Consider the following 19,225-nt stretch of genomic DNA (forward strand, 5'->3'; position numbering starts at 1 on the left):
CAGACCATGCATGTCAACATGCACACGTAGAATCTCTCTTTATACTTGAAAGGTTCTCCTCTTTGAGAAAAGAATACAAATCGAGGTTTGAAGTGCGCTTGCAGTAGTCAATCAAAGGCCTAATATAGTGTCTGTCATTCAGTGCTCACGCTCTGATGAGCTTTGCAAGCCAGCTAGACAAATTCTTAACAATGCATATTTGTTACTGATGCTTGTCAGAGAAAGACAAAGTCCTTGGACAGTGTCTAAAAATAAAAGACCTTCCTCTCACACACACCTAAAAAGTGATTGCTCAGAAGGGAGTGCTTTTGTACGTGATGATCTCCTGTCTCAAACACAAGCTGCTCTGGAGAGGCTCCTTGTGCCGTCTGCACCAAAATGCTATTCATGGGGGTAGGAGACCAGTGCTGTCAGCCTTGAATGAAATCTTACCTGACTAAACGACCTTACACTTCACACACAATGGTCTCTTCAACGACTGTTAATGGTATTTACCAGAGAAGTGACTTCTGACTAGGGAGTGTTCTGGCATGTGATGATCTCCAAAAGAACCAGCGCTGTTGGAGCAGGGAGCAGGCATCTCTCACCACAGGCCAAAAGGTGCAGGTGAAGTGGAGGAGCTGTGATGGCCGAGAGGTTAAGGTGTTGGATTTGAAATCCAATGGGGTGTTCCCCGCGCAGGTTCAAACCCTGCTCACAGCGAAAATGCGTTATGGGTGCTTCTTTTTCTGCTAAGATAAGGTTGCAATTAGTCGGAGGGGCTCATATACAAAAGTTGCAACGGTGCCCAGGAGCATTGAGTGATTGACAGTTCTCCAATCACCGGTTCACACCACTGTACTTACATACTAATCATTCATGTACAAAATGTGCTTGTCTCCAAGGAGAGTCCCTCTTCTTCTCTCCAGGCTTTATAAACAAAAACGGTGGGAGATGTCGATCAGTGGCATGTGCACAGACTTTGAGTCACATATTAATTCAAACAGGCTGCAGTCCTGTCACTCTTGGTTGACCTTGATGTGATTTGAACACGCAAGCTTCTGATCTGGAGTCAGATGCGCTACCATTGCCCCACAAGGTCCCACAAACCTGCCCCTCTGCCCAAAACTTCTGAAAATCTCTGCAAAGCCAATCCATCTTCTTTCCACACAAGACATCAAAATTGTTGCAGGGGGCTACTTGTTATCACTGCTATAGAAAGGCTAGAATGACAAATCTTAATCCTTTCTGGCTACGTTTGGTTTTCAGTTAGGCGGCAGTACCTGGTCACCCGGCAAACAGAGCCAGCCATTTGGGTACACCCAAAGCAACACAGTGGTCCAACCGTTTACCGTCACTTTAGCAGCAGGTACACCGTTGCCTCCATTGTTGTTCTTGTGTTGCAAACAGGTGATGTCACGCTGTTGAGGTAACAAAGTGAATGGGCTTTGAAGAAGATGTGGCGAACAGGTTATATTCACTAGGATTTGCTTCTTAGTTAGGCAACTTCTGGGTTTAGTCTGTTTTGTCCAATTTTTGGAAGGTGAATGGCTTCTTCCTGGAAACCTATCCCAGACTTGTAAGCAAGCCTTTCGGAGCACAGTTGTTTAGTACGTCCTGAAAACAGACGAGCCTAGCAGAGGATGGTTTCGATCCATCGACCTCTGGGTTATGGGCCCAGCACGCTTCCGCTGCGCCACTCTGCTCCACACGTACCACAAGACTAGCGCTGCTTAAAAGTGGGCCTTCAATAACATCTTGCATGAACAAACTGTGGGAATTCTGAAGGTGGACGGTACCCGTTTGAACACTGACTTTTATAAATCTTTGTCACCTCAGCGTTCAATGCTTCAAAGCTTCTTGGACTGCTTGTCAGGTCTCGTGTGCGGCCCAACAGATTTTAAGCTAGGGTCAGCCAACCATTTCCTCGTTAGCTGCTAACTCGAATCACTGAGCTTATTGTGTGAGCCACTGAGTCGCATAGTCACGTAAACGCTTAGACGTGAAAACACTGACACTTGGTGTTGCGTATGTTTACTTCCTAAATAAACCCATGAACTCTCTTCAATGAACCTTATTTTACCTTTAGTTAACTAAAATCGACGTTCTGTTACACGAACACACTCTGCTGATGCACTTCGATGCTCTTAATACTTCCCGCTGATTGTCAATGGTAGTTCTTATCGGTAGAGATGTAATACCGTCTGTAATCACAAGCACCGACATTAGACACGAAATCTGAATGTATCCAACACAGCGGACACAGTGACATTGTCCACAGTGAAAAACTATCCTGGATATGATGAGCTTGCTTCAGAATGCCAAGCCCAGCTCTGAAGCTGCTTTTAGATTTCATTATCATTCAAAACTGTTTGTTTGCTCGGAATGAAAAACTTATACTTGATATTTGAATGTTTTTTTCTTTACAATAATTTTGTGAGTTTCTCTTTGGTGCAGTCTTTACTTCTTTCAACTATGTGTTTACATGTATCTCATGGCATGGTTCTCTGTATACCTGCAGCATGCGAGTTTTTTGTTTGCCATTTGTATTCAGTTCCATTTACAGAAGCCCTCTAATTCAGCTACTATTCACACCTATCCAATGTATTCACACCTGGTGCTTTCAGAAAACAATGGAACGTCCAGCTACCCGGGCCCCCTCCCCAGACGGTCAACACTTGCGGCTCCCCCATCACCTCTACCACTCAGTAAAGCTCACAAATTTCTCCATGTGCCTTCACACCTCTTTCCATACTTGAAAGGGATGTAAACAGACTCTCTAAGACACAGGACCCATGCAAAGCAGCTGGGCCAAATTCGGTGCCTCCATCCACCCTGAGGCACTGTGCTGATCAGTTGTCTACAGTGTTCACTGACACCATCAACAACTCACTGGAGACACGTCATGAGTCATGGACCTGAATTCCTGGACAGACGGACGAGTATGCCACAAGCAACTAAAAACCTCATATTGGAAGGGAATCACAGGCTGCAGTCCCCTCACTCTCGGCTGACCTTGACGTGATTTGAACACGCAACCTTCTGATCTGGAGTCAGATGCGCTACCATTGCGCCACAAGGTCCCACAAACCTGCCCCTCTGCTCAAAACTTCTGAAAATCTCTGAGAAGCCAGACCATCTTTCCACACAAGCAATTTTTCTGCAACTGGAGGTTGTTCAACTTGTGAATGCAAAGAGGTTGTGCCAAAGACGCATGTCATTTCAGACCATGCATGTCAACATGCACACGTAGAATCTCTCTTTATACTTGAAAGGTTCTCCTCTTTGAGAAAAGAATACAAATCGAGGTTTGAAGTGCGCTTGCAGTAGTCAATCAAAGGCCTAATATAGTGTCTGTCATTCAGTGCTCACGCTCTGATGAGCTTTGCAAGCCAGCTAGACAAATTCTTAACAATGCATATTTGTTACTGATGCTTGTCAGAGAAAGACAAAGTCCTTGGACAGTGTCTAAAAATAAAAGACCTTCCTCTCACACACACCTAAAAAGTGATTGCTCAGAAGGGAGTGCTTTTGTACGTGATGATCTCCTGTCTCAAACACAAGCTGCTCTGGAGAGGCTCCTTGTGCCGTCTGCACCAAAATGCTATTCATGGGGGTAGGAGACCAGTGCTGTCAGCCTTGAATGAAATCTTACCTGACTAAACGACCTTACACTTCACACACAATGGTCTCTTCAACGACTGTTAATGGTATTTACCAGAGAAGTGACTTCTGACTAGGGAGTGTTCTGGCATGTGATGATCTCCAAAAGAACCAGCGCTGTTGGAGCAGGGAGCAGGCATCTCTCACCACAGGCCAAAAGGTGCAGGTGAAGTGGAGGAGCTGTGATGGCCGAGAGGTTAAGGCGTTGGATTTGAAATCCAATGGGGGGTTCCCCGCGCAGGTTCAAACCCTGCTCACAGCGAAAATGTGTTACGGGTGCTTCTTTTTCTGCTAAGATAAGGTTGCAATTAGTCGGAGGGGCTCATATACAAAAGTTGCAACGGTGCCCAGGAGCATTGAGTGATTGACAGTTCTCCAATCACCGGTTCACACCACTGTACTTACATACTAATCATTCATGTACAAAATGTGCTTGTCTCCGAGGAGAGTCCCTCTTCTTCTCTCCAGGCTTTATAAACAAAAACGGTGGGAGATGTCGATCAGTGGCATGTGCACAGACTTTGAGTCACATATTAATTCAAACAGGCTGCAGTCCTGTCACTCTTGGTTGACCTTGATGTGATTTGAACACGCAAGCTTCTGATCTGGAGTCAGATGCGCTACCATTGCCCCACAAGGTCCCACAAACCTGCCCCTCTGCCCAAAACTTCTGAAAATCTCTGCAAAGCCAATCCATCTTCTTTCCACACAAGACATCAAAATTGTTGCAGGGGGCTACTTGTTATCACTGCTATAGAAAGGCTAGAATGACAAATCTTAATCCTTTCTGGCTACGTTTGGTTTTCAGTTAGGCGGCAGTACCTGGTCACTGGTCTCCCGGCAAACACAGCCAGCCATTTGGGTACACCCAAAGCAACACAGTGGTCCAACCGTTTACCGTCACTTTAGCAGCAGGTACACCGTTGCCTCCATTGTTGTTCTTGTGTTGCAAACAGGTGATGTCACGCTGTTGAGGTAACAAAGTGAATGGGCTTTGAAGAAGATGTGGCGAACAGGTTATATTCACTAGGATTTGCTTCTTAGTTAGGCAACTTCTGGGTTTAGTCTGTTTTGTCCAATTTTTGGAAGGTGAATGGCTTCTTCCTGGAAACCTATCCCAGACTTGTAAGCAAGCCTTTCGGAGCACAGTTGTTTAGTACGTCCTGAAAACAGACGAGCCTAGCAGAGGATGGTTTCGATCCATCGACCTCTGGGTTATGGGCCGAGCACGCTTCCGCTGCGCCACTCTGCTCCACACGTACCACAAGACTAGCGCTGCTTAAAAGTGGGCCTTCAATAACATCTTGCATGAACAAACTGTGGGAATTCTGAAGGTGGACGGTACCCGTTTGAACACTGACTTTTATAAATCTTTGTCACCTCAGCGTTCAATGCTTCAAAGCTTCTTGGACTGCTTGTCAGGTCTCGTGTGCGGCCCAACAGATTTTAAGCTAGGGTCAGCCAACCATTTCCTCGTTAGCTGCTAACTCGAATCACTGAGCTTATTGTGTGAGCCACTGAGTCGCATAGTCACGTAAACGCTTAGACGTGAAAACACTGACACTTGGTGTTGCGTATGTTTACTTCCTAAATAAACCCATGAACTCTCTTCAATGAACCTTATTTTACCTTTAGTTAACTAAAATCGACGTTCTGTTACACGAACACACTCTGCTGATGCACTTCGATGCTCTTAATACTTCCCGCTGATTGTCAATGGTAGTTCTCATCGGTAGAGATGTAATACCGTCTGTAATCACAAGCACCGACATTAGACACGAAATCTGAATGTATCCAACACAGCGGACACAGTGACATTGTCCACAGTGAAAAACTATCCTGGATATGATGAGCTTGCTTCAGAATGCCAAGCCCAGCTCTGAAGCTGCTTTTAGATTTCATTATCATTCAAAACTGTTTGTTTGCTCGGAATGAAAAACTTATACTTGATATTTGAATGTTTTTTTCTTTACAATAATTTTGTGAGTTTCTCTTTGGTGCAGTCTTTACTTCTTTCAACTATGTGTTTACATGTATCTCATGGCATTGCTCTCTGTATACCTGCAGCATGTGGGTGTTTTGTTTGCCATTTTTATTCAGTTCCATTTACAGAAGCTGTTACGCCCCAGTCTAGGGGTACAGGAACATAAGTTTGAAAAGACTGCCCGCCCTGGTCCCCAAAACCATACACAGAGGGAAACCAATTCCTTAGTGAATCGTGTTTTATTATCTACACTGCAAAAATGAAGCTCCAGGGTGAACAAAGGCCAAAATAACAAACAAAACAAGCTAAGTCAGGAGGAGGTGCTATCTAAAACCCTATGTGAAATCAAACATGAAACAAAAGACAAGCGCTACACCTAACTCCCTAACTGAAATAAACAGGAGAAAACAGTGCAAGGAAAAACAATACGGCAGCTCACCCCTTCTGTTGCAGTGCTATGTACAATGTGCTATTTACAATGAAAGCTAATATACACACTATATACAAAACTCAGAAAGGCCGCAAAAATCACAGGCACAAAAGTCTCAGGTTTTGGAGGCCAGGGTCAGGTCTGCTGCTGCTGTCAGTGGCTCCCCCGGGACAACTGCTGGTGAGGGATTTGAAGAAGATCACATGGCCAGGGGACCAATCAGCAGCCGTCAGCTCATCCACTCCGGGACCTGCAAAGACTTAAAGGCACAGACAACAACAGCCACCAAAACAGATTATGGACAGGGCCATAACACCCCCCTTCCCAAGACCAATCATCTCCCCTAAAGATGTTTGGCGCTTAGGGGTCCCGAAAACCACGTGACAGCGCATCTGCCAGTACATTCTCTGTCCCTTTTTTGTAACAGAAGCCCTCTAATTCAGCTACTATTCACACCTATCCAATGTATTCACACCTGGTGCTTTCAGAAAACAATGGAACGTCCAGCCCCCTCCCCAGACGGTCAACACTTGCGGCTCCCCCATCACCTCTACCACTCAGTAAAGCTCACAAATTTCTCCATGTGCCTTCACACCTCTTTCCATACTTGAAAGGGATGTAAACAGACTCTCTAAGACACAGGACCCATGCAAAGCAGCTGGGCCAAATTCGGTGCCTCCATCCACCCTGAAGCACTGTGCTGATCAGTTGTCTACAGTGTTCACTGACACCATCAACAACTCACTGGAGATACGTCATGAGTCATGGACCTGAATTTCTGGACGAGTATGCCACAAGCAACTAAAAACCTCCTATTCGAAGGGAACCACAGGCTGCAGTCCTCTCGCTCTCGGCTGACCTTGACCTGATTTGAACACGCAACCTTCTGATCGGGAATCAGATGCGCTACCATTGCGCCACAAGGTCCCACAAACCTGCCCCTCTGCTCAAAACTTCTGAAAATCTCTGAGAAGCCAGTCCATCTTCTTTCCACACAAGCAATTTTTCTGCAACTGGAGGTTGTTCAACTTGTGAATGCAAAGAGGTTGTGCCAAAGACGCATGTCATTTCAGACCATGCATGTCAACATGCACACGTAGAATCTCTCTTTATACTTGAAAGGTTCTCCTCTTTGAGAAAAGAATACAAATCGAGGTTTGACGTGCGCTTGCAGTAGTCAATCAAAGGCCTAATATAGTGTCTGTCATTCAGTGCTCACGCTCTGATGAGCTTTGCAAGCCAGCTAGACAAATTCTTAACGATGCATATTTGTTACTGATGCTTGTCAGAGAAAGACAAAGTCCTTGGACAGTGTCTAAAAATAAAAGACCTTCCTCTCACACACACCTGAAAAGTGATTGCTCAGAAGGGAGTGCTTTTGTACGTGATGCTCTCCTGTCTCAAACACAACCTGCTCTGGAGAGGCTCCTTGTATTGTCTGCACCAAAATGCTATCCATGGGGTAGGAGACCAGTGCTGTCAGCCTTGAATGAAATCTTACCTGACTAAACGACCTTACAGTTCACACACAATGGTCTCTTCAACGACTGTTAAGTAACACCCAAATACAATACTACAGCTAGAGCCCAGAGTCACAACTTATGATAAGAACAGCTGCATCCATATACAATCTCTTCATGAAGTTTTTTTGTCAAGTGAGTTCTCGAGTTTTCCGAGCTTTTTCCTTTAGTTTTGCTTTAATATTTATCGCTTTGAGTTAAGTTTCTTTCTTTCTTTAACCTCCTAAGACCCGAGCTCTTCCATGGCATGCATTTTTAATTTCTCTTTGATGTTTGAGGATATTGGGACCCGATGAATGTAAAAACAAAGAATTACCAGATTTGATTGGGGTTTTTTTGACAGATTTTTTTTTCTAAGAAAAATGAGAGCCACAAATGAGAATATTCATTCAAAATTTCAATAGAACAGTGGCATTATAATGCCCTCGTAAGTGGATATCATCCCCTTGTCTAGCAAAATTTAGTATTCTGGTCTAGACCAAGGGTTAGCAACCCTTAACACCGAAAGAGCTGTTTGGACCCAGTTTTCATAGAAAAGAAAACACTGGGAGCCGCAAATACTTTTTGACATCTAAAATGAAGATAACACTGTTATTGGTTTTTTTATCTTTATGCTTTATAAACAACTAAAGTTTGTTGCTTATGAAATACAAGAAGTGCTACAGAGAAATTTTTATTTTATTTATGTAATGAACAAATTTTGAACTCTTAAAAAATATAACAAAAAGGAAAGACACCCAGGTGAAGGTCTCTTTTAAATGAAAGCTGAAGCTGAAGTTAAATCATTCATATAGCAAACAAAAACTGTAGTGAGCCGTCACCCTTATATCACCTTTGGGATTTCGCAGCCTGTAGCGGAGCCTTGACCTGAATTTAAAAAATAATTGGAAAACAGCACTATACTACTAATAATTGGAAAATAATTATTTGCAAAATATCTGCATAAATATTTATTTTACGTGGTTAATGTGTGCGGCAGAGCGTGGTCTGCAGTGCTGCTGCAGGGGAGGCGGACGCACCTAAGCGGCACCCGCAATCAAGCCTCGCCGGCTTAAAGTTTGTGCTTTCTCTGCTGTCATGTTGGTGTGTACCGGGCTGTGAGCTGCAAAACCACAGCTGGCTGTGTGGGTACACCAACCATGTGTGAAAAGTGGTCAATAAAGAAAAAAGCATGTTCATGCAAACATTGTCGGGTCTGCCGTGGTATATTTACAATGGGACACCTGTTCCTGAACCTCTGCGCAGGGCGCCTGCAGACCGGGGCTGTACGAAGTCTCTAGTAAGCTGTCATCTGTGAGGCGTGAGCTGTGTTTGTTGTTACCATAGTTCATGGAGGAGAATAGCTGCTCACATATGTATGTGGCTCCGAAGATCCATCCTTGGCCTACCTGGGGTTGAAAGTCTCGATAAATGCATGGCATTTCGGCGGGTATGGTTTATGCAAGTGTGACACTTATTTTGAGCGATGAAAAATAATAACATAATTTTACTTTTATGTTTCAAGATCACAATGAACTTCCAATTTGACCACAAGTTAAAAAAAAAATAACACAAATAAAATACACTTCAGTTAAATACTTATAATTATTTTCCAAACCACATGGAGCCGCAGTATAAGGACTAAAGAGCTGCAGGCGGCTCCGGAACCGCATTTAGGGTTGCCTAGACCCCTGGTCTAACACCGGATGAATGACAGTTTCCTCATATCTTCTCTGTTTTTAAGAGACCTTCCTGTTTGAATGTAACTCAGTTACTAGTTTGGGGTAGAGTGCTTTTGCAAAGTTTCCTTGTTTCTTTTTGTTTTTATCATTTATCGTTTCCTCATTTCTCCTCTTTAGAGTGGTTTCACCTGCTTCTACTTAGTTCCTTGTGTAATTATATTCCAAGTGTCATGACTTATTGCCAGTGTGAAGAGGTGAACTTCCCATCATTACAGGAAGAGTTTGTTTGTTATCTGCATTTCTTCAAACATACGACCCAAAGGACCACACCATCTCTATAGTGGAATATAAAATGGGACGTATAATATAATATAATATAATATAATATAATATAATATAATATAATATAATATAATATAATATAATATAATATACGTTTGTGGACAAGGCTCAACGGGCCGAACACTCTAAAGGAAAAGAAAGACAACGCAGGAAATTCTACACCTTGCTTTCAAGAACATTCACTCCTCAGTCTGAACCTACACAACTCAGAGAAGAACACACACCTGAGGACAGTCAGGAAAAATGGGTGAAGTACTTTTCAGACCGGAATCTCACTGAACCTGAAGAGAAAGTGTTAGCCATAGTCTTTTTACTTGGTTCATTCAAGTAAGAAGTTCAGTTCAGAAGTTTCTGAGCTAATTTTGTTTTCTCCTGAATTTCCAACAGCACCCCAAAGAAGGTGACAAGAAGACAGTCTACACACACTTCACAAACCAGCAACTGCAAAGTTAATTTAGAGGTGATTTTATTTAACTGCTGTATGACACAGTGTCTCAAGTATTTAAATACACTGTATATGTGTATCTGTGTATTCTACCAGTAAATTAAGAGGGCTTAAGTAGTGAGTGGGAGGCTGCCTGGTGGTATGAATCAGTAGTTTCTGCAAACAGAAACAACAAACTAACTATGAAATGAATGTGAACCAGCTCATTCTAATAACTGTGGCTTGAACACTAAGCTTTTTAAGTGAGAACCTTGTGAACACTGGACAGTTTCCTCATTACTTCATTTGACATCTTTACTTGTTACTTGTGTATCTTTTCCTTGTTCCTTGTAGTGTTCTGAATGTTAGTTCTTATCATAGTTTAACCCTTTAAAGCCTAAACCATGAGATAATTGCCAAAAAACTAAAATATTTTGCAAGTGTGTATTGAACCTTCAAAAAATTCAAAAAAATGAAATATCAGTTTGCATATATGACTTGTTTTGCTACATTTCTGTGGAATTTATTGCTCTGAATTTGTTTATTTTACACTTCTTCTATGATCTGTGAGCTTCCTTATACATCATTTATGAATAAGATTACATAGACAATTAGCATTGCTAAGAGTACAGCAAAATATTAAGCTGCAACCCAACAGAACAAATAAAGGACATGCTCTAAATTCAAACAGAGGTTTGAAGAAGTAACAACCCAGCAAACAATAGGCTAAATGAAAAATGAAGCTCTACCAGACTCCAAAATAACTTCCACATCTGGTTTGGGATCTATGGGAAAGATATGTCTGTGTAGGTTCTCAATCAAGTTCAAGTTCAAGTTCAAGGTTCTTTATTTGTCACATGCATAGTTATACAAGTATAACACACAGTGAAATGTAGCCTGACACGCTCCTTGACTTGTGCAAAAAATGGGGGGGTGTAGAGGAAGAACATTATATATATATATATATATATATATATATATATATATATATATATATATATATATATATATATATATATATATATATATATATATATACATATATCCTGCGCAGTATCTTAGCTGTTCCCAGGACTGCGCTCTTCTGGACAGAGATCTCCGATGTTGTTCCCGGGATCTGCTGGAGCCACTCGCCTAGCTTGGGAGTCACCGCACCTAGTGCTCCGATTACCACGGGGACCACCGTTACCTTCACCCTCCACATCCTCTCGAGCTCTTCTCTGAGCCCTTGGTATTTCTCCAGCTTCTCGTGTTCCTTCTTCCTGATATTGCTGTCATTCGGAACCGCTACATCGATCACTACGGCCGTCTTCTTCTGTTTGTCTACCACCACTATGTCCGGTTGGTTAGCCACCACCATTTTGTCTGTCTGTATCTGGAAGTCCCACAGGATCTTAGCTCGGTCATTCTCCACCACCCTTGGGGGCATCTCCCATTTTGACCTCGGGACTTCCAGGTTATACTTGGCACAGATGTTCCTGTACACTATGCCGGCCACTTGGTTATGGCGTTCCATGTATGCCTTGCCTGCTAGCATCTTGCACCCTGCTGTTATGTGCTGGATTGTCTCTGGGGCATCTTTACACAGCCTGCACCTGGGGTCTTGCCTGGTGTGATAGACCCCAGCCTCTATGGATCTTGTGCTCAGAGCTTGTTCTTGTGCTGCCATGATTAGTGCCTCTGTGCTGTCTTTCAGTCCAGCTTTGTCCAGCCACTGGTAGGATTTCTGGATATCAGCCACCTCCTCTATCTGCCGGTGGTACATACCGTGCAGGGGCCTGTCCTTCCATGATGGTTCCTCGTCTCCCTCCTCTTTGTTGGGTTTCTGCTGCCTGAGGTATTCACTGAGCACTCGGTCAGTTGGGGCCATCTTCCCAATGTATTCTTGGATGTTCCTTGTCTCATCCTGGACTGTGGTGCTGACACTCACCAGTCCCCGGCCCCCTTCCTTCCGCTTAGCGTACAGCCTCAGGGTGCTGGACTTGGGGTGAAACCCTCCATGCATGGTAAGGAGCTTTCTTGTCTTTATGTCAGTGGGTTCTATCTCCTCCTTTGGCCAGCCTATTACCCCAGCAGGGTACCTGATCACAGGCAGGGCGTACGTGTTGATGGCCCGGATCTTGTTCTTACCATTCAGCTGACTCCTCAGGACTTGCCTGACCCTCTGCAGGTACTTGGTGGTTGCAGCTTTTCTAGCGGCCTCTTCATGGTTCCCATTCGCCTGCGGGATCCCCAAGTACTTGTAACTGTCCTCTATGTCTGCAATGTTGCCTTCTGGTAGTTCAATCCCCTCAGTTCTGACTACCTTCCCTCTCTTTGTTACCATCCGACTACACTTCTCCAGTCCGAACGTCATTCCAATGTCATTGCTGTATAGCCTGGTAGTGTGGATCAGTGAATCGATGTCTCGTTCACTCTTGGCATACAGCTTGATGTCATCCATGTACAGGAGGTGGCTGACAACTGCTCCGTTCCGTAGTCGGTATCCGTAGCCAGTCTTGTTAATGATCTCACTTAGGGGGTTCAGGCCTATGCAGAACAGCAGTGGGGACAGAGCATCTCCTTGGTAGATCCCGCACTTGATGGTGACTTGTGCTATGGGCTTGGAGTTGGCCTCTAGTGTTGTACGCCACATCCCCATTGAGTTCCTGATGAAGGCTCTTAGGGTCCCATTGATCTTGTACAATTCTAGGCATTCCAGTATCCAGCTGTGGGGCATTGAGTCATAGGCCTTCTTGTAATCAATCCAGGCAGTGCACAGGTTGGTCAGTCTGGTCTTGCAGTCTCGGCTGATTGTTCTGTCTACCAGTAGCTGGTGTTTTGCGCCTCTGGTATCCTTGCCAATTCCTTTCTGTGTCTCGCTCATGTATTGACCAATGTGCCTGTTCATCTTAGCCGATATGATGCCTGACAGGAGCTTCCATGTAGTACTGAGGCAGGTTATTGGTCGGTAGTTGGAGGGGACCGGTCCCTTCTTGGGGTCCTTGGGGATCAGGACCGTCCGGCCTTCAGTTAGCCATTCCGGGTGTCTCTCGTTAACTAGCAGCTGGTTCATTTGTGCTGCCAGACGCTCGTGGAGTGCAGTCAGCTTCTTCAGTCAGTAGGCGTGAACCATGTCGGGCCCTGGTGCTGTCCAACTCTTCATACTGGAGACACTTTCTTGGATATCTGCCACTGTGATGGTTACTGGACCCTGTTCAGGGAGGTCGCTGTGGTCAGCCCTCAGATCCTCTAGCCACTGAGCATTGCCGTTATGGGTTGCATCCTTCTCCCATGTGCTCTTCCAGTATTGCTCCGTCTCCAGCCTTGGTGGTGCTGTTCTCTTATTGTTCCCTTGCCACTGAGAGTACACCTTTGCTGGTTCTGTGGAGAACAGCTGGTTTATTCTCCTGCCTTCTATCTCTCTGGTGTACCTCCTCAAGCGGCTGGCCAAGGCTGTGAGTCTTTGCTTGGCAGTTTCCAAGGCCTCAGGTATGGACAGCTTGCTGTATTTCTTAGGCACCTTATTTGTCGCACCTTTCTGCAACTCCGTTAGTTGGCTAACCTCCCTCCGTGCTACTTTGATCTTGCCCTCTAGCCTCCTTCTCCATGGAGGGTACTGCCCCTTGTGGCTGTTCAACTTGTAGCCAAGCATCTCACTGATCACTGCTGCCGTATTGTAGATCAGCTTGTTAGTGTCGGTAATCGTGGTTGTAGGTATTGCCCGTAGTGCTGCATTAACATCATCTAGCAGACCTTCTGAGGGTACTTCACGTAATCTTGGTAACCGGCTACGGGGGATCCAGGTTTCAAGCTTGGCCATGATCCTATTTTTCAGGTCAGTTCCTCTCGCACTCAACGATCCTTCTCCTATCGCACTTGGGGCTATGTACCCAATCTCGGGTGGGGGTGATGATATCGCCCCCCTGACCTGGCGTCCTGACTCCTCCTTGCCATAGCATTTGTGTTGTACCTCGTCAATCTCTAGCTGTGAGAGCAGTCCCTTCTTTCGAATGTTGGAACACTGAGCTACTAGTTGTTATATATATATATGTATATATATATATATATATATATGTATATATATATATATATATTAGGGGTGCAACGATACACAAAATTCACGGTTCGGTTCGGTTCAATACTTTGGTGTCACGGTTCGATATTTTTTCGATACAAAAAAAAATGTTCATGCCTTTTTAATTTGTCATTTATTAAAATTATAAATATATATTTTAACACAAAAGTACAGTTTTTAAATTTAACCCTAACCCTTGTGCGTGTTGTTTTTTAGCTCGTCATATTGCAGCCACAGAAATTCTTTTGTCCATGAAACCATAAAGCTGCACTTTCTTTTTGCCTTATAGTCTGATTTGTCGTAACTTCTCCGTTTTCTGGTAAGCTTTTCTTTGGCTGTCACTTCTTCACCCTGACCTGTCTTATTTGGCTCAGCAGAACTAAAATATATATCTGTCTGTGAAGGTTCTCAGTCATCCAGGTCATCGTAGTGAAATATATATCCTGCCGCACTCACATAAGCTCAGCGATTCTCTGCGCGATCAACCTCTCACATGTTTAAGCTGCGGGAGATTTCACTTGTCATGTTTGCATAGTAAGCTAACAATTAATAAGACGATGTCAGAGGAATTGGTGCACAAATTATCATCACTCACAGATCAGTGCTGTCGCTCTCTATACACAGTTCGCGCGATTGCAAAGTGAAAGCAAAAAAACAAGCGCAAATTCAAACACGATTTCAATATGTCACATATTGACAGTGGCTCACCCAATGACATAATTACCCAGCTACATTTCTGAAAGAATGCAAAAGCAATGACATATATTTTTCCTTCCTACAACAGCCCGACAGGCAGGGCAGAGATAGCCCCGGGACGTCGGGCTAGCGATATTGCGAGCCCTGTATCTGATTGAGGAATCACTCATCTTTGGAAAAGAGAGTTTATTACAGAGAAATGTCTCTTTCCAAAATAAAAGCTATACTATCCGCTTCTTCTGGGCTATATTCTCAGCAGCATATTAAACATATCAGGTCTCCATAAGGAGAATCCTGTGCTAACAGCTGTCTAAATGACTCGGCTAAAGTTTGTAGCATGCATGCTTGTTGTTTTTGTCTTTGCACTAGGATGATGTCGGTGTAAATGTGCAGTCATATTCGTTGTGTTCCCACTAGTGCTTTCAGGTTAATCTCGTTGAAATAACCTTAACGCCACAACACGGCACATCTCCGTTAACGAGCTACCCTATACAGAGGGGCTAGACGGCCAACACGTTAACGAGCTAACTGCGCTAACACACTAGCTCCCACCCATGTAATTGAGCATTGCATGGCACATCCAACATACTGTTTTACTTTAGTCCATGACTCGCTTACCTTCAGGGTCATACGTCACATGAAAACCAAAATAATTCCAAACGCCAGATCTGAATGAGGGTGGGGAGGTCCACTTCTGTCTCGCTAGCTTGCCCTGCGCTCTTCCTTCTGACCATGCTGTCTGTGTTGAGTGCTCAGTGAATCTGCGTTCGACTACTCTGCCTAGGCTGCACTCTCGAGCCTAGGCGGAGTAGTCAAATGCAGATTCACTGAGCGCTCAACACAGACAGCATCGTCAGAAGGAAAGTTGATAAAATAAATTACAAATTTTGTATTGTTCTTTTTTTTTTCTCCCCTTTGGTTTTCTTTCTTTCTCTCCCCCTCTTTCTTTCATTCTTTCCCCCTGTCCTATCCCACAGTCATGTCTGTCCCGTTTGCAACTGAAAATAAAATAAATTCATAATTATAATAAAGGTCAATCAAATGGACCAATACGATGATCCACTTAAAATAAATCCTCTTGGCATCTTTCTTGGCCTCAAGACAACAATTCTGATGGCTATAGATCCAAACGGGACACAAAAAAAAAAAAAAAAAAAAAAAAAAATTGAAAAAAATTGTATTGTTCGATACATATGCGTACCGAACCGAAAGCACTGTATCGAACGGTTCAATATCGATACGAATATCGTTGCACCCCTAATATATATATATATATATATATATATATATATATACATATATATATATATATATACATTGGCTGAATGTGAAGTAGTAGCAGCAAGCAGGTGAATTCTGTACATTAATATGAATAGACATCTGACTATTTTACAGGATAGACAATATAAACATATTTAAAATTAAAGGAATTGAAATGTACATTGTGCCTTGGTTTAGTGTCTGGAAGAGTCCTGTCTCAGTCAATTATAGATGATGTGAGAGGGCGGGTGTGTGTGTTTAGGGCACGGATGGCTTGGGGATAGAAGCTCCTCTTGAGTCTCTCTGTCCTTGCCCAGAAGATGCGGAACCTTCTACCAGATTGCAGAAGTTGGAACAGTTTGTTGCCAGGATGGGACGGGTCCTTCAGTATCTGCGCTGCTCTAGTCCGGCATCTCCTCATCCAGGTCACGATAATCTACGAGCTTTGTTTAAGTTTCTTGAAGACATTTCACCTCTTATCTCAGAAGCTTCTTCATTTCTAAGAGCAAATGGTGGAGAGTCCCAGATATGTAAGCCCCATTGGGAGTGTCCCTTGAGATTGATCGTTTTGCCTAATCACACAAGCCAAGGTGTAAAAACGGGTGTGGGTCAGCCAAGGTTTCAGGTGAACCCAAACGTGCCCCACCCTTTATGTGACTTATCAACACATTCTCACTCCCAACTCGTCAAACGTGTGACGCATGGTCAGGCTCCCTCTGCTTCACTTATGGACGCGCAGGGTACCCCTCTCGCATCGGGAATTGACGTGAAGGGTCCTCCGATTGAAGAGATTGCCGCGGAAGTGCCTGTTGTCGGTATATTTAAACATTTTCCAAATCACATTGTAGTGACGTATACAGAACACAATAAATTATATAATGTAAACAACTACCGGTACCTGAAAAACAGGTAGAACGATACTTTTGTATCGTTTATTGCATTTACGGAGTGAGTGATGTATGCTGGGTAATGGCACAGCTAGCTACTGGGTGACTTTATTCACCCGCTTCGGCTGTTATCAGTCCATACAATGGGCGTTATTAGCACAAATCAGTCCCATAGATATGGACCATCTCCTGCTAGATTGTTCAGAAGGTTGTTCTCATCCATCCAGATGGAGGATCACTAACAGGAGAGTGGGAGACTCCAGAATCCACTCTGGCTGGAATCCGGTGGATATACAGTGTTTACTGGTAAGACCGTTTAAACGGACAGCATTTATAGAATGACTATTAAAAGTCAGCGAGTGTCAGTAATGTTAATGTGGTTATGTTAGTAATACACAGAGTGCTAATATAACAGCTTTAAGATGCATTTGTAGATATTATTACGTGTTTTACCGTCTTTATGGTGCTAGCTTAAAGTTACGGTGTAAACGTTAGCTTATATTGGAGTAAAGCTGTTACTGTTTAAACGATGTTAGCACAGAAATATTAGCTTCTGTCATGACTGATGAAGTTACTAGTTAATAAAGTTTCCAGTAAAGTGTTTAATCGCAGCCACAGATTGACAGCAAATATCTCGATTAGCTTCACTGCATCTATAATAAATATGTGCAAGTTTCAGTGCTTCATTTAAACTGTATGATACTTATACTGACCCAGGGTCAGTGTAAAATACAATCCCAGCTGTGTTCCTGAGAGGTGGACTGTGAGCACAGAAACACATGTTCATACATACAGCTGCAGCAAACTTACATTAATTTTAAATAGATTTGTTACTCTGATGTCTGTCTCTGTGTTAGTCCTCTGACAGACTGGTGACCTGTCCAGGTGTGTTCTACCTATGACTACTGGGACAGGCTCTAGCCTCTGTAATAGAAATTTTCTGTTATTCTCATTTAAAGTATTTAAGTGCTTATGCATATGCTTAGTTGTGACACTGTTATAGACTGTTCAGTGAAAGTTTCTAAAACTAGATGAACTTACTTCAGCGTCAGCAGTTTGAGAAAACAACTCCCTTTACAGGTGCTGATAAGGCCAAGGGCACAAAACAGCATAACCATTGATCCGTTGAAGTGTGGTAGGATCAGTTTGTAACTTCCTCCCTCTTCCTTGGAATGCATAAAGGAGGAGGAGCACCACTTCTGTGGCAGCGCTGACATGACTGAACTGTGATGTTTGATGTGTGTTGGCGCAGTAATAAATAGCTTGATCACAGCTCTTTCTGTGTTGCAGACTTTATTTAAAAAATTCCACGACACCCCCCCACTGTGAACCTGAATTTAATATTCAGAAGACATTTGTTTAAATAGTTCTACAAATCTGAGCTGTTGGTGTGTCCTTGGATTGTGTGGTAATAATATTAGAGCCTGCAATCTTTCTTACTGAATCTCTACTATGAGTCATGTTACCTGAGATTAATTCTATGTTTACCTGTCAGCCTGGACGAATGTGCTGTGTGAAGGAAATTAAATTAAATCAGATCTGAACTGCGCACATTTAAGGAACCTGTTCATATTTAATTGAAATATGAACCAGTGATTTTTTGATTGCTGATTCCAAGAGAGTCTTTGTGGAAATCCTGTTTGGCTTTTTGTTATTTTAATTCTCTTCTCTGTTTTCCAGAACAGTTCTCCACAGTCACTGTCCACATGGGTCAGTGGGACCAAGAAGCACTCTGCTAATGTGTGGACTCTGACCAGCAACATCCAGCAAGACCCAGACAGCATTTTCTATCTCCCAGCTGGAGGTTTTTGTTTGTCTGTGACTGGAGAGTCAGATTTTTGTTGAGCTTCACACTTGCAGAGGTAAGTCAGTTTGCAGAGATCCCTCCCACCCTGGCTTTTATGTGCTAGATTTCTTATCTGAAAGAGTAATATTTCAGTGACTGCTGCTTATACCACAGGTTAATACACGCTACTGATCCCTGATAGGAGAATCATCAATTTTGGCAACAAAGAAGCCTGGTGGATGTTTGTTTACAGTCTGATGATGGGACATCATGCTCTGCATCTTCAAAGTTTGCCTCCTCATTATTATTCATACCCAGTAATGTGAAGTATGCTTATATCTACTATAACTGAACCAACCTGGTGCTCTTCATTTATGGAGGCTGTTGAGTCTGAATGTTGGATGTTGTGTATCTCGTGTTCTCTGGGCTTTGTTGTCCTCAGTCTTTTTGCAGGATCAGAAAGCAAAACCAGGAGGCGCGTAAATGTTTCTTCTCCATGATGTTTCTTCAAATGTTTCTTCTGGATAATGATAAGA

At 43.3% G+C, this 19,225-nt stretch overlaps 5 non-coding genes across 5 annotated transcripts; 2 read left to right on the forward strand and 3 right to left on the reverse strand.

Moving 5' to 3' along the window:
- The first annotated feature begins 619 nt into the window (after window positions 1-619).
- On the forward strand, window positions 620-702 carry trnas-uga (transfer RNA serine (anticodon UGA)). Its single transcript has one exon. It is a non-coding gene; the product is annotated as a tRNA-Ser (tRNA).
- Window positions 703-1,613: 911 nt separating this feature from the next.
- trnam-cau (transfer RNA methionine (anticodon CAU)) lies at window positions 1,614-1,685 on the reverse strand. The gene has a single exon. It is a non-coding gene; the product is annotated as a tRNA-Met (tRNA).
- Window positions 1,686-2,990: 1,305 nt separating this feature from the next.
- Window positions 2,991-3,062, reverse strand: trnaw-cca (transfer RNA tryptophan (anticodon CCA)). Its single transcript has one exon. It is a non-coding gene; the product is annotated as a tRNA-Trp (tRNA).
- Window positions 3,063-3,821: 759 nt separating this feature from the next.
- Window positions 3,822-3,904, forward strand: trnas-uga (transfer RNA serine (anticodon UGA)). The gene has a single exon. It is a non-coding gene; the product is annotated as a tRNA-Ser (tRNA).
- A 3,007-nt stretch (window positions 3,905-6,911) lies between these two features.
- Window positions 6,912-6,983, reverse strand: trnag-ccc (transfer RNA glycine (anticodon CCC)). Its single transcript has one exon. It is a non-coding gene; the product is annotated as a tRNA-Gly (tRNA).
- Window positions 6,984-19,225: the final 12,242 nt, after the last annotated feature.

The sequence above is a fragment of the Aulonocara sp. 'chitande type north' Nkhata Bay genome, linkage group LG23 (assembly GCF_057382095.1).
Source record: "Aulonocara sp. 'chitande type north' Nkhata Bay isolate Kocher_YH1m ecotype deep benthic linkage group LG23, A_spYH_male_GT1.1, whole genome shotgun sequence".
NCBI classification, from domain to species: domain Eukaryota; kingdom Metazoa; phylum Chordata; class Actinopteri; order Cichliformes; family Cichlidae; genus Aulonocara; species Aulonocara sp. 'chitande type north' Nkhata Bay.